We start from the raw sequence: 17114 nt of genomic DNA, 5'->3' as shown, positions 1-17114 counted from the left end.
TTTTGCAATAAAAACATATGCACAGGAAATATGGCAAGATTTCATTTAAAGTATGTTTTTTAATGTAAAAAAAAAACAAAACACTTAATATGTTGTAAGAAAGCAAGAGAAACATCTGTCAGTGTGCCTTTAACTTGTCACAAGTGTTATCTGCGTTTTATCTCTGTATGACACCGCTAAGTGCGTGCTATTAGTGGAGACAGTTTAGCTGTGACTCTTTATTCAGTCATAATTAAGTGTCTGTCGGCTGTGGGCAGCGTCAGATCATGTAAAGACTTCTGTCATGTGTGCTCAGCTCCATCATTCCTCATCAATATAAACACAAACACACACACACACGCTGTACCACTCAGAAGCATGTGTGTGTTCACTACCAATGACACACAGTGGTTGAGTGTGGGGAGGCTTTAAGGCAAAAATTTAGATGAAAATGTTTTATTTCTTTTAGCACCACAGAATCTTTTCTTTTTTGTGGCAAGATTATGATTCCATTAGCACCATTAACAGTGAAACTGTCTGACCAGATTAGCTCTATGCCACATTTAGTAATTGGTTAATGCATTGCAAGTAATAGCATTTCTCTGCTTTTACTATTTATAACATCATGTTTTTTGTTGTTTTTTGTCTCTACTCTCTTTGGTGCCTGGTCAGTTCTGGGTCCACTCTGTATATTTTACTGCTGTTCATGTTACTTTAGTTCTCAGACTACACTACTTACCCCTTAACACCTTAGCCCTTTTGTTTCTTGTAGTTCAATTGAAAACAAAGTGAAATACCCAAAAGTTGGCATGAAATGGAGCTAGCGTAAATTCATTCTGGAAGACCTAACTTTGCTCCCGTCTACCTCACCACCTCTCCAGATTTCACCTGCTCCTTAGCCTTCATCACCTCAACTCCAAAGACACCTCCTCCTCGTCCAATCAGAGCCCACGGTCTGCCCAATTTAAACTACATTGTCCACTTCGGTTTGTGTTGTGCCCCTCCTCCTCCCCCTCTCTGATTCCCATCGTCCCCTTCACTCTCCTCGTCCCCTTCACTCTCCTCATCCTCTCATCGTCCCCTTCACTCTCCTCATCCTCTTCTCTCTCCTCATTCTCCCATTGTCCCCTTCACTCTCCTCATCCTCTCATCATCCCCTGGGACTGCATCTGCGGACACACTGAAAAACAAAGCAGTGGAAGCCATAAATACATGGTACAAATTCCACCAAAACGCATGGAATAAGTGCTTTAATTAACAGTAAAATATGCATTCCTCTAAACATTTTGTGCTTCAGTGTTTCAGATTATGATTTTTTTAGTTCATAATTTGACTCAAATCAAACGGAGCAATTATTAGTGAAGCACTGTGAGCTGGAGCGTAACATGGTGGGGGACATAACAGACCACTTTCAAACGGAGCATATAATTGTTAAATTGACTTGAGTAAATATGATCTCTGAGCCCATTAAGCACATGCTAGTATCCAGACAGAGTGTGTAGATTGCCCGGAGTTACATGGTGAATAGTTTGGATGGACAGGTCCGTGATGAGCTGCTGCACTCTGCTAGTTGTGGTGCCAGTCGCTACCCATAGGAGCCATTAGTCAAAGTCAGTGTGCCCATTTGATTACTCCAGTGTGACAGATGGAGCCTCCATAATAAACAGGAGCTATTATTTATGGAAATGACTTCATGGGTAATTAGTGAGAAAAAGTGTGGTCATCTACATTATTGTGTTTTAAAGGGCCTATCTTCTCCAATCCAATCCAGTCCACTTTATTTATTTATATAGCACATTTCATAAACAGCTTCCAAAGCGCTGCACAAATACATACTTATAACAACCAATAATAAACCTTCAGATTTAATCATACTAGGCTTAAAACAATAAAACCAGTCAAATAAAATAAAAGCAAAAACCATAGAAGAGCAATATATAAATCAAATATAAATAAAAGACACAGAGGATACAACTCACGCGGTGTTAAAAGCCAGATAATAAAAGTGAGCTTTAAGACGAGACTTAAAACACTCCACTGTGGGGGCTGTTAGGACGTGTGGGGCCAGAGCGTTCCAGAGCTTGGGGTCAACCACAGAGAAGGCCCTGTCCACCCTGGTTTTAAGTCTGGTCTTAGGCACCACGAGCTGGAGCTGGCCCTCGGACCTCAAACAACGCACGGGGGATGTAAATTTGGAGGAGGTCCGAGACGTATCGTGGGGCCAGTCCGTTCAAAGCTTTAAAAACAAACAATAAAATCTTAAAATCTAATCTAAAATTAACTTGAAGCCAGTGCAAAGATGCAAGAAATGGAGTAATGCGCTCTCTTCTTTTGGTTCCTGTTAAAAGTCGTGCCGTAGAGTTTTGGACTAACTGTAGTCAATGGAGCGTGTTTTGTGAGCTGTCAGAAAAAACTTGTTCAAAAAGTTTAAAAACATAAAAACGGTTTGACTTTGGATAAAAGCCCCAAATAATTAAAAAGTTGATTTTAAAACACCATTGATCTTTGCCAAATTTAAAATCACTTTCTAAGGTGACGCCAAGGTTGGTGACTGTGGGGCGCACATTATTTTTGAGGGGTCCCACATCAATGAGGGTACTGTCGGATTCCAAACAATATCACCTCAGTCTTTGCTTCCTTCAGTTTTAAAAAGTTTTGGGACAACCAAGCCTTGATGTCAGTTAGAGAGTCGAGTAGGGGTGTCAGGGGCAGTGATCCTTTTTGGCAATGGGCAAGTAAATCTGGCAATCTGCATAAAAATGATAAGAGAGAGGCCATGTCTTTTAAAAATTACACCAAGTAGAAGCAGGTTTTCTAATCTATGTTATAATGTTACTTCCTCACCTAAACATTCTGTTCCACCTCGCAATATCATGTGGCAGCAAGTGGTCCACTGTGTTTTTAAACTTTATACACCTTCACTACTGCATTTGGATAATGTAAGGTCTGGAATTGTCAATCTCATCTAAAGAAAACATTAAAAAAAAGAAACTGTTGTTGGCTTGAAACAGAGTATTTTGAACTTTGACGGTGTAGACAGACTAATAATAAAGGGTTACCTAAACATGTGTGAATGAAATGAAGTACAACTTTAGGTATGTTTTTAATGAGGTAACCAACATGACTTAAAGCTCACAAGAATCAATTTTGTGTAATATATGAACTTTAACCATTGCGGTCTACCTACATTTTGTGATTTTCGAAGAAGTAACATGAACTTGGGGCGTCATTGCAGCTCCTTGGGGCTCACATGAGTAATTAGTAGATGGTGTCTGATGGAGCGTTCCAAAATGATCCCAATACGACATCAGAGATAAAGTTATTAGAGTATGGATCATCTGCGTTTGACCTGGAAAAAGATTATAGAAGAGCTTATCGGCGAGACAAGAGGCACATGATCTGAAGGAAAGTTCAAAACACTGACAAGTAATTAAGAACTCAGAAGATTCTGTCAGCAAATCCTTTCCAGGCCACAGAACTTATACTTACATTGCCTACCTTTGATTGGCCAAAAGTGAAAATAAGAAATCACTATGGAAACAACATAAATCTAATGACAATGTTTTGTGCTTTGTGTTTTGGCCAGTCCTTCTCCTCCAAACTGCCCTGACACAGATCTGCTCACTCTGCCTGACCAGTCCTCCTGTGAAACTTCACTAAGATCTTTGACTGAGACACAAAGGCGACTTAGAAGAGCAGTGTAAATGCTGCTGCAACAAAACTTGAATATCCCTCGAGATCAATAAAGTATCTCTCTCCCTCGCTGATCTCACAGTGTTGAAAGTTACAAAATGCACAGGAGTCTGAAGATCTGCTGGGAATAGTATATTGACAAAGCTTACAATAACAAAGTGGAATACTTGGTGTACAAAACACTGAAGATATTTACAAGCCCATGTTTTTTGATAAAGACTCTTGCAAACATACAAAAAGAGGAGACTTTTTGGTAATGTTTACTTTAAATAAATACCAAGTTAAAGGTTTTTATCAGACTGACCTGAGCACTCACCATCCACATCACCTCTTCTCTGGGAAAGATTTGACTCGTTCATTGTGCCTGATGAAACAACATTACAGAGATTACACATTTATAATGGCAATTAGTAAAACGCACTAAATCACTTCATAATTTAGTTTATGGTCCCTGTGAGTGTCCTGTGCACCATTTCACTGAGAACTGGAGCACACCAGCAGTTTTACTGTCTTTGATTAATAGATTTTTAGTTTAGTATTCTTCTCATTAAACTATAGACAGTTACTCCACATTAAAACACCCCCTGCTGAAATTAACATCCTCACATTACATTTTATCATACTTAACAATATGAAAAAACAAGGAAAAGTGGGTCATAATAGGCCAGAGGAATTCACAATTACTTGCAAAACTGTACACAAAATTACATATATAAATAATATGGTATATAATGGTCTCTTGCAATGCTCCTCAGGTGGAAACTATATTAAAGTATCATTTCACATTTATTACTGAAATATGATCATTCTCAGACTCACTAGTAAATATATATGTATGTATTTTCCACCTTTGTTTATGTTCACTGCAAAAGTGAGTAATAAGTACAGATTTTTTTTTTAACAATTATTGTCATAAACTATATTAGGAAGGCACATACACACTGATGTGCTGTTAGTCAATCAATAATATTTCACTATTTCAGTAGTAGTTAGTAGTAGCAGTTACTTAGTAGTTATGTGTAGTAGTTACCAAGTGTTGTTTTTCTTCATATGCGCTAACAAAAAAAAGTCAGATCATCAAAACATATTTATTTTGATGAATATGTCTGGAACGCAAAAGAGGAAACAAGGCCTTCTATTCACTAAAATAAATAAAACCAATTTCTTTTAATGAACAGTGTTCATTATATATTAACAGTATATTATAATAACAAAGAGTAAAAAATAGATTCTAAATAAGTAGCAATCAAGATAGCAGGATACAGGTGTCAAATTAGGCATACTTACATACATATATATGTACAAGTAAAAAAATATAAAATAATAAGTAATAAGTAATACAAAAATTCTGCTATATACAAGAGGTCATAGGAAGTGCAAAGATGATATGATGATTGACAGGGCAGTTGTAGGGAGTATCATCTGTTACATATGGGTGAGTTGTTGTACAGTTGTAGGGAGTATTATCTGTTACATACTGGTGAGTTATTGTACATCTGTATGGAGTATGGTATGTAGTTTTGTGTCTCTCACGGTTTGTGGTGACCTGTAGGAGCCTGTTGGAGATTGAGCTCCTCTATCTCTCTATATCAGGGGTGTCAAACTCATTTTGGTCTGGGGGCCGTATCCAACCTACTTTGATCCCAAAGGGGCCGGATCAGAAAACTCATGTCATATATATACACCCCAAAAATATCAATTACAGCTATTACAGAAATCTTTTTTAATTGATAAACTCTTCCTTTTACAAAATATAATAATATTATGAACAACCTGAAACTTTCAGAAAAATGCAATTTCAACACAATGTTTTAACATTAACTTGTATGCATCCATGTATATAGGAATAAGTCAATTTTTCTTGGAAAATCCTGCACTCTGTGTCCACTTTTCTCATTTTTGACATGCTGATGAGGGTGTCACGGTCAACAGTCAAAACGATCGTCCTTTAAGAGCATTTGGAAATAGGCAAGTCTTCATTTGTGCTGCTCTGGTGGGAGGGGCCACGCACAGAGGTGCTGGAGATGCTGCTATGTTAAGCGGCGCAGAAAATTACCAATATTTTAATAGAACATAAAATTTAAATATTTTAGTAGAAAATCAGCAGAGGGCAAGACTAAAGGTCTTTGAGGGCCAGGTCCGGCCCCCGGGCTGTATGTTTGACACCCCTGCTCTATAGTCTGGTGCAGTGTGTGAGTTGGTGTACAGATGTAGGGAGTATTATCTGTCCCTTTACAGTCTGGTGCAGGAGTGTCCATGAAGGAGAGCAGTTTGTCCAGGGTCCTCCTGTCCCTCACTATCACCAATATCTCACAGCCGATCACGTGACCAGCTTTACAGATCAGTTTGTCAATCCCTCCAGTGAGTTTGCATTTAGGTGGGTACAAAAATACACTTCCAACTCTATTTACATTGGCTTGGTGACTAGAGCAAACTAGTTTTCGGTGAAGTAAACTTTCAAACTTTGACTAAGAAGAACAAATATTTTAAATTAATAAAAGAAATTGTAGAGAGAAAACTAGCGGGAATTAGCTGAAGTCCATTCTGTCACTGCATAACATTTCTAGTGGAGGGCCCGCCACCTGCTTATCTCCACGGAAATGTTATCTCTTTGTCTAGAATGTTCTACAGGATAGATTAAACGTAAGGAGGTTGCAGCACTAAGGTACATTACAAGTCATTGGAGAGTCGCCCCTATTCACAGAAGAAACGATTATATTTTTGAGCAATAAAACACCTGTAAAAATAAATGCTAGTTGAATATGTTTATTGTCATATCATGGATCATTCAAGGTAACATCTCCATGCAGACACAAGTGGTAGATCCTCGACCAGAAAAGTTGCGCAGTGCACCTTTTAAAATAGGTTTAAAAATGACTCCTGAGCTGGCCAGTTCTGGAGCCTTTTCACATTTGTATTACATCAAGCCAAAAATGTTATCAAATATCATTATGTCAAACAGCCCATAGAAGCTTTGCCAGATTTTTTTTGTCACCACTCAGCTCCAATTTGTTGACTCACTCAGAAACCACAGTGAACGCTCTTGCTTTCACAGTGCATCCCATCCAGGTATAATTGCCCTCCCTGCGGGAATCAAAACACCCCACCCAGACAGCACGCGTATTGGACGAACTTCAAAGCAAAACACCAACAGTCTGTGGAAGAATTTAAAAATAGTGGATATTTTGTACTAAAATAACTTTGGGTGTAAATGTATTTGAGTTGAAGTCCAAAGCAATTTCATTATACTGTATTTCAGAAATACATCTTTATTAGCAATTTGCACAGTACAGTACTTTGGATCTCAAAGTAATTGAAAAACCCATCCAAACTAATATAATAAAACTGCAGTGAGCCCAGTTGTTTATTAAAATGTTTGACACACACAGACAGAAAAGTGAACTAAGGGAGTGTGATGTCACCATAGAACTATAATAAAATCTGAAAGATGAATCCAAGATGCCTCTGTTGGAGCCGAGGCTTGGAGCCCACGGCCGGGCCGGACCTTTCAGCCCGCCGATCCATCCATTTATAGTTGTTGAACAGTAGGTAATGATTATTAAACAACTATATTAAGTAAGTGAATGCAACGAAAAAGAGAACGGAAACACACTTAAATGGGCGGCCATTTTGAAACCCCGGGGCTTGGCCCAAGCTCCTGGTAGCTGCAGTACCTGGAGTGTCCACTTGAGCCTGGACAGAGGGGGAGTGCCCGATCCAGTTTTTATTACCCACAGCGTTCGGGTCCAGTCAAATGAAGCTCACGAGGCTAGCTGTTATAGGAGCTAATTTGGTGTCCAGACCATACTAGGAAGAGTTTATTTATGAACAAAACAGTGAAATAAAAACAGCATCATGCAAAGCGTATGATAATTTTAAGACCAAAATGAGGCTCATTGCAGCAGTTACAGAAAGAAGGTGACAATTTTCCAATGTAAAGTCAACTGGAATTGGAGTCGAAGGAACTGGAAGCACGCCCATGCTCATTTTCTATTTTGAACGTGGCAGATAGCGGGTTGGCCATGTTCATTTATATACAGTATATAAATTGTATGAATACACATCATTAGATTTTAAATATACATTTTAATTGTAATAAAGACTAAAATTGATAATCAGCCCCAGATAAAGCTGAAGAAAAGGTTGTAATGTGATAACTTTGCTACTAAAGATTAATATAAGTACTAGTTTAGAATATGAATATTAGTTTTAAAGGTTTTCCTAATTGTATTTATGTAAGTATACTTGAGCCTTGTGAAAGCACACAGTCTGTAAGTCTTTGTAAAATGGACACAGGTGAACGGTGCCTGGGACTCACTGAGGCCTGTGAGTCAGACGCTGAGCCAGTGCACAGAAGCAGAAAGACACCAGCAAATTGAGTTGTTCAGTTGTAGAATGAGACTTGGACATGGTTGGCAAAAAGTCATTGAACCTGAGAGAAAAACACGACAAAGTTTCTTGGTACTTTTTGGCGAACAACTTTAGTAATTTGTGAATCGACATCCTCTTATCTGCTGGAAGTCTGGAGTTGTCAACAGCAGACATCGATCACTTGAAGCGAAGAGTTGGACATAAATTATGGTCAATAGTTTTATTTTTTTTTCAAATGACTAAATTACTTTTCTACTCCACTGTTCTACAAGACAAAAACCAGAGAAGAAGAAATGGCACAGGAAAATTGAATATTGATTGAAAGATAAAACGCAGTCAGATTATTATTAGAATTGAGTCTTTGGGTAACACCTCTGGCTTTCTGTCACAAAATGTATTGTGTCTCCTGTAAAACACAATTAAGATAAACGCAGCTGTCCGAAAAGATGAGACTCATTTTGAAAAATGCAACAGTAATATCCATTTGTGTAGACTGTCTCAATAGTCAGGGACATAGGGACGCTTCACGCAGTTCACAGTAGTCATGTTGTTTCCACATCAAAGCAGAGCCAATTTACACACAAAAGACTTAAATGAGATATTCCTGCGTATAGAAATGAAAGAAAAACATGCTGTGCTCCATTTTATTCCTTTAAAACCTATATTCAAGAGACACATTTACTCCTCCTCTTATATAAAGTTTTCAGTGATTTCAATAACCACCATCAAGGTCTGTACTGTTGTCCTTACTGTAAAAGTGAAATCTTCATTTAATTTAAATATTATATTTGATTACAAGAGTTGTAATATTTTAAAGATTCTATATTACGCAAAATTGACTCTTCTGAGCTTTAAATAATGTTCTAATGCTGATACCTCCTCAAAAACATACCAGGAGTTGTGTTTTATTTATTTATTTATTTCATTCATTTGAGTACTCCTTCATAACGGTTGACAAAGGGCTGCTCGATTATGGAAAAAAATCATGATCACGATTATTTTAGTCAATAAAATCATGATTATTCAAATGATTATTTTTTCCACGTTGTTACTGATAATTTATATGAATCTTTCAAATTGGAAATAAATATTGGATACAAATATGTTTTGCGATATATAAAACATAAAATGAACATGAAATAAGGCATAGAAAAACATAAATGTATTCTAAATAAACTATACGTCCAGCTGTAAAAAATAAAATAAATATTATCGTTTAATAAAAAATCTCTCCAAATAAACTCTGTTAAGCTTACTCATTTTAACTTGATGATACAAGCTTGGAGATCTTTTGACACACAAATCAAAATTGCTATCAAAATTCTATTAATTGCACAGCCTTAGTGTTGTAGAAGTTTTCAGCTTGTCGAAGAAAGGGTGGAAGTAAAAGGCTGGAGACCAACTGGATGTCTTAAGCAGGAGAAGTTTATTTACCATCGATAATAACATATGATTTCAAAAGTGAACATAATGTGATCTTTGAGTGTTCAAGCCATTTTACTTCCAAAGGAGGAGGTTTATAAAGCCAGTGTGGTGAGACTATGAAGGCCAGTAGGCACCAGTTAGACAGCAATATGCCACAATTTATATAGTGGTATGCCAATGGTATGCCAAGACAAGATCATGGTGTAAATATAGCTCTTGTGAGTCAATGTTAAACTGAAGTACGTGGAAGGTAAATTACTTAAATTCTCTTACATTTAGGCCATTTCCAAAGCTCAAAATGCTCTCTTCCACCTTGTGATGTCATGAAGCGTTAACTGTTAACAAGTTAACTGCTATTTTTTACCTTTTGTTCAGTAGATTGGCAATACCAGAGCTGAAATTATCCAAATGATTCTAGAAAAGGTATGTGGAGTTTAAAAACACAGTGGAGCACTTCCTATATTACCACATGACATCACAAGGTGGAAAAGAGCATTTTGAGCTTTGGAGATGTAGACAATTATAAAGGATTATCAAAACACAACTCTAGGTATGCAGTGACAAAGTAACAATTCTAACATGGCGAAAACTTACAAGAGTCAGTTTTGCGTAATATCAGCCCATTTAAAATGTACAAAGCTGAAAACTGATTGAACTGCCTCTTTCTTCTAGCCTTTCTCAAAACTAAATCCTCAGTGTTGATGATGTGTTTTTCTCTTGCGCTCCTATGGCAGCAGTTCAGTCTGAAGCAGATCTCCCCATCTTCAAAGCACTAAATCTCCGAGGTAAGTAGATTGTCACGAGACGCTATGAAGAAGACAGATGAATATTTATGATTGTAAAACCATAACAATTAGCATTAGCGCTCAGTGGCATTATGTGTTATTATCCACTCACGGGGATCTCAGTCTCTTTGAACACACAAAATTGGCAGAAGAGGAAATGGAGCGATTCATAACAGAGAAATATGTCTTGTGATACAGAATTTATTGGAAAGTGAGAGATAAAATAAAAGTAAAAATAATAATACATTTTATTTATGTGGTGCTTTTCAGGACACTCAAAGATGCTTTACAGAACAAACATTAAAACTGTCAAATGAGTAATTATGATGATGTATGAAGAGATGTGATGATCACCCACTGTACGCAAACCATGTCCATTTTATCTTACTGTTACTATGCTTTGACTACTCCGTTTTTTACTTTAGAATATTCCAGGAAGTTGAAAATCTAAGTGCCTGTTTACACGAGAACTCTTGTGGGTAAAAATGTCAAAATATTTGATCAGAAGTGCCTTCTGTTTAGATGGTGACAGCTTTTTTCAATGTGAATCCACCCTGGAGAGTGGAAAGGTATACACTCCGCTGTAGAGTTTCTGTCTACACTGCTCAAGACGCAAAACTCTGGTCACATCTGCTCATGTTGTGTACGCATTTACGTCACATACATACAGTACACAGAAACAAACATGTTGGATCATTTCCATGTTTTGGACCTTCAAGCTGCTCTGGCATCTCCAATAAACTTACAGGAGGCATCCCAACAAATGTACAGAATATGCAGAGATACTGTTAGTGAACAGAGAAAGATCTGCAATTACCTCTGTCAAATTTTTGATGCACCAGTTCGTCGCAGGTGTGCCAGACGGCTGGGCCAAAACCTGGAGTGTTCCGAAGTATGGCATTATCATCTGCTGTGTAGACGATCTGTGTACACAAAGAAAGATCAACTAACATTGTTGACAAAACAAAAACATCTCCATGGGAGCAAATAGACAACAAACTCAATTAAGAAAATAACATAGTGCACCTTTAATTACATTTGTATTATGTTACAGGTTAATGACAATGATGCACTATAAAAACTAAAATCATGTTAAAATCTAAATGTTAAAATAACTTATGTTGTGTATATTGTGTAAATGTGAGTAAATTTCACATAACAAGTAAAATTAAAGCTGCTCGCAGTGATGATGTCCCTCGCCCAGATGCGCGCGCCCCTCCCACGCGACTGTTGGGGACTCACGACTGCCCCGCCACAACACTCTCTCTTCCCAACATCCGCCCAGAACGACAGCTCGTCCATTACAAAAATTACATAAAGCACCTTTAAATGTTTCTGAGAAGTCATTGCACCTCTGCTGGCCAACCGTGAAAAATGCCCAATATCCGTAATATAATTTTTTGCTCACAATCATGCATAGAATTTAATCCCAGAATTTGGTACAAGTCAGATAATGTTGACATTAATGTCTATGGTAGGGGGTGCTAAGTGTTCACTTTTCATATACATTATATTGTATTATAATTGGACCATTATCATGCATTAGTGATTCAAATTTCAGCACGATCAGACGAAGCCTGCGTGTGTAATCACTTTTTGACTATTTTTTGGGGGCGTCTTTGCGCCCCTGCTGGCCAACTGTGAAAAATGCATCATGTCCGTAATAGACATTTTTTACTTGTAATCATGCATAGAATTAAATCCCCAAATTTAGTACTAATGTGATATTGTTGATGTTTCATGTCTATGCTAGGGAGAGCAATTGTGATTTGAATTTGAGCTCTCTGGGCCAATACTTGTGGACGTGACAGGTCACCAAAGAAACAGGAAATAAAAATGCAATTATATGTAGGCAAAAGGAATAATAATAATGAAACTGGTGAAGAACAATACCCCTCCCCATTAACTTTGTTACTGGCGAGAGCCAATTATGTACCAATGGAACTAATCATTTTCTAGTTGAAACTGGAAAATACACCTAGTTACACTGAAGAGAAGAAAAACAACAACTTTTGTACTTAAAATAAGAAACTAAATCATGTGTTCTTTGAAATAAGAAAAAAAATACAACTGAAATCTATCCTGCTGTGCTCTTTTGTCTTTAGACACGTAATCCAGTGATGTCAGACTTGTGTGGACCCTTGGGTGCTAACGAGGAGTGAGGACAGGCTACAGGCTGGACACAGGCTGGACATCTGTTCACTGCACATGAAAGGACACACACACACGCACACGCACACACACACACACACACACACACACACACACACACACACACACACACACACACACACACACACACACACACACACACACACACACACACACACACACACAGGTGGAAGAAGTACTCAGTTTTTGTTACTTAAAGGTTAATCTTTCCAGTGGAGGGTCCATCAAATGTTATTGCTTTGTCTGAAATGTTTCACAGTATGGCATTAAACCTTTCTGTCTTCATAGAGACCAAATCATACCAAGTTACAGGTCACATCTGTAGTACTGGAGCAAAAGAAATACTCAAGTGAAAGTATCACATGAAGAGATCTTCTTAAAGTATTAAACTACCTGTTTCAATGTGCAGTATTTTGCACACAGATTTGAAGATCTAAAGTAGCTTCAAATGTTGTGATTTGATTTTTATCTTCTTTTTGTTTGCTTAAACCTACAAATGTGTTCAAAGTAAACCCTTCAGGTGGCATGGTGGCAAAGAGGCTCACAGCAAGAAAGTCCTGGGTTTGATTCTGGGATGGAGTTTTCATGCATGTTTGCATGTTCTCCCTGTGCTGGTTTCCCCTACCACTAAAACATGTTCAATATGGTTCCCTGTGGGGACAGAACTCAGGATTCTTAATCTCAGCAGCACTATCCTGGTTAAATAAAATATCAATAAATAAATAAGCAGTATTAAAAATAAATGAACGCATAAAAAATAAACCCCCTCAGCCTTTTCAGCAGGTCTCACACAATGATAAAAATACTTTTAGTTTTCAGTCTTGTTCAAAAATGTAGTGGTGCAAATGTAGTGAAGTAAAAGTAAAATGTATCCACTTTAACATCTACTTAAGTAAAATACAGATAACTAAAAGTTTTACTTAAGTACAGTGCTTTACTACTTTCAGTTTGTTACGTTCCACAAGTGCACATACAATGTCACCAAATGGAAAGCTAAGCAGCACCTTTACCTCAATAAGAAGGTTGGTAAATTGTATTCTGCTTTAGAATGACATTTTTTTCTTTACTAAATAAGTCCATATAAATTCCTTTTCATATTTAATGTTTTTGTATGTATCTAAAATGTAGAAAGTAGCAAGAAAAAAATAAATAAAACAACACTGAATGAGGGGTGAGTCCAAACTTGACTAATAGTGAATGTACAATACAAATAAAGCAATGTGTCTTTACTTTACTTGACAGTTAAAGAACAGTGGGACCAAATGTTTAAATAAAATATGATTTAATCTGATGATCCATCTAAAGTACCCAAATGAGTCCCATACACTTCCATAGCCAAAAGCGTATTTAAAATGAAGGCACAAAATCTATGTATCCACTGATTGAATTATAATGTATAATTGAGAAGGATATTAAAGGACAGCATGAATGGGCTGAATCACTTACTTTGACAATCAAATTAAAGTTTTAATAATCATACAGTTTTATAATGTGAGGAACAATGCAGAGTGGGGCAGTTATATCATAAATCTCTGTTCTAATCAAATATACGGCGGTTAAAAAAAGAAAAGGAGACGAAAGCACTTTTGTTACGCCGTGGAAGATTGGACAGAGTTTTTAAGGCGGAAACTTTTCAATGTCAGTGATGTAAGAGAAATTAAAGTCAGATGGAAATGGTCAATAAGCTGTGTTTTCAACAACCTCTGCTGGCCTGTGATAAAATATAACACTGGTAGCTACAAAACAAACATTTATAGAAACAACTTCACAAAGCAGAATAGAGCCAGATTCAATGGAGCTTGTGGGTTTAGGTATGTGCATTTATGTATACAGTCTATGTTTAGAATGGTGCTGCTACTAATTTCAAGATACAAGCTGACAATTTTGTGATTTTTTTGGTAGGAAAAGAGATGGACCAAGTAGAACCAAACACTAAATCCACTTTTTCACTACTAAACTGTGCATATGGTGTTTTAAAAACGCCTAAATCTAAGCTTGAACTGAATTCGGTGGCCATTGCATTTTCAAGTACTTGGTGACATCACACAGCACTGCCCTAAGTACAGCTAGGTGTTTCTGACAACAAACGCATGGCTGCAGGGGCGGAGTTTAAAAGGCACAAATCTTCGCGACCCAAGTCAATAGACATTATTCGTAAATCACAAAATAAAAGTGGATTTGACCATTATTAAACATTAATGAGGATATTTTATTGTTGACTGAGTGATCGTGTCTTTCTGAACAATTAGTATTACCATGTTTTTCGGACTATTAGGTGCAACATCAAGAAGCATTAAGCGAAACAAACAGAAGACACTTGAGATTTGAGAATTTTTTATTTTCTACGAGGAGGACTCAAATATAGATTGAGTAATAATGTGTTTAATGCAGCTTTGTGCACATTTGTTTACGTTTTACAGAAACAAAACTTCAAATCACATTGCTAATTTGCATAAACTGTAAGACTAAACGACACGACTCAGTGGAATATGTGTGAAAATTGGTTCGAGGACAGTAAGCACAACCACAATTGATACATAAGATGCACCGGATTATAAGATGCACTGTCGATTTTTCAGAAAATTAAGGGATGTAAACTGCGCCTCATAGTCCAAAAAATACGGTACGCAAGGCGGTGCTGCTGAAAAAGTGGTGCGTGGAGAGTAGAGATTCTGTGCATGGTGAAGAAGTAAGAAGATGTATGTATATGTATAATAATATATAAATAATATTTCAGACCTACATGCAGATCGTGACAAGGCGACCCCAAAAAAATCTCTTGCGACCCACCTGAGGGTTGCGACCCAGTCTTTAGGCAACAATGTGTTTGACCAATCCATAGACTGTATACAGAAATTAATATAACTAAGTTGACAGCCGCTGCATTCCAAACAGTGGCGCTTCCGGCTCCATCAGCTCTTTTTAAGGAATTTATTTACAGACGATATAGCAAAATCAGAAGTGTTGATACCTAATGTGGAACTGGCTCCAAATTCACCCTATAACTGCTAGCATCCTGAGCTTCACTTGACTGGAGCTGAACGCTATGGGGGACATCACACTCCCTTAGTCCATTTTTTTGTACAGTCTATGGACCAATCACATGGCCCCTTATACCTCTAAACCCCACCCCTCCTCCCTGCCCCTCCTCTCCTCTCACTCTCTTCTTGCCCAGCTTAGCAGCTCTATTTGAAATGTGGAGTTTAGGTGTTAAGTCCCACTTTAAATGAGTGTTATAATACAGGAAATATACATAATTGTTTATTTTTATTCATCATTGTAAATTCAACTAAAATACACAGTGTTAAAACTGCATTGATTAACAGCCTATTCCCAAGTGCTTGGTTAGCCAGCTATAATCCATCAGAGCAAGGCAGAAGCTTTTCTACTCTACGCCCCATTTTATTTTACAAGAAAAACTGGCAAGAAAATATATGCTTAACAGACCACAAAAATGTGCAGACAAGACCTAAGGGACACACTCAAAAAAGTCTAGAAAAGTAGGATTATATATATAAGAATAAGTGACATTCTCTTTGAAGTTATTTACCAGTTTTTAAAGTATTCCTGACAGTTCTGACAAGATGTGTTTTGATGTTGTTTAGAAAAATACACTAGATGACACCATTGTCCTGGAATACAACAGAGCTATTTGAATTCCTTTGATTTTGAAATAGGTGGGACAGAGGCTAGAGACCACGAACTTGTCACTTCTTTGTTTTGTGTAATCACAGATGAAGCTGCTTTTGTGTTTGATGATGTTTAAAAGCGCTCTATAATGTCCGCCTCAGTGTCATTTATGCTTAGAGCTTTGAGATAGCGTTTCACATCAAAGGCTCAGCTCAGAATATGTTTGCATTTCTCCAGGTTTATGTGAGAAAAATGTAAAGGTCTATCAAACTGCATTCACTGTGCGCTTCAACAGATTTCAGAATATACTTGTCACTTTAGTTCACCCAAACAAAACATTTCAATACCACAGTGCCTTACTTAGGGCATGGGCCTTAAAGGTGCATGGCACAACTTTTCTGGTTGAGGTTATTACTGTGCCTTTGTTAGTGTTGCCAGGAATGTTCCACACTATGGCATTAAACTTATTTATCCAATATTTATTCAATTACATATCTTTGTACCACTCAAAACTACACTGAAAAAGGGCGGGCTTGCCTCTTCACAGATTTGACCCATAACTTGGCCTGGTGGCATTCTTGTCTCCATGGAGATAGACAAGTTGAATTCTGTGGAACATTCAGGCAAAGCAAAAAATACTTATTATGAAGACAAGCAGGTAGCAAAAAAGTTACACAATGCGTCTTTAAGGCTGATTTATAGTTCAGTGTCAGATCTATGTGGACGTGTTGCATACCTCCCCAGTGCATCTGACAGCCAATCAGAAAGCTGTGATGTGTATGGGCATCTTGGCTGAAAGGTTACTCCACGATGAATTTCCGCCAAAAGCAAGGGCTGTGATTGGTTGATCCACAAAACTGACAACAGCTGAAAAAAACCAAAAAAAACAAACAGCTCAGAACAGGTACAGTTTGACACAGAACTGTTTGCATTTGAGCCTGCAGTGATTGTCACAGTAAATGAATAACAAATAATGAAAACAAATTAAATAATTTGGATTCCCACAATGCACCTGGATCCTGATGAGCTCCGCAGAAGCTTGTATGGTTTGGGTGTACC

This window comes from Boleophthalmus pectinirostris, unplaced genomic scaffold (assembly GCF_026225935.1).
Source record: "Boleophthalmus pectinirostris isolate CB_2022bp ecotype Guang Dong unplaced genomic scaffold, ASM2622593v1 HiC_scaffold_6, whole genome shotgun sequence".
NCBI lineage: Eukaryota > Metazoa > Chordata > Actinopteri > Gobiiformes > Gobiidae > Boleophthalmus > Boleophthalmus pectinirostris.
Note: the sequence above shows the minus strand (reverse complement) of the source record.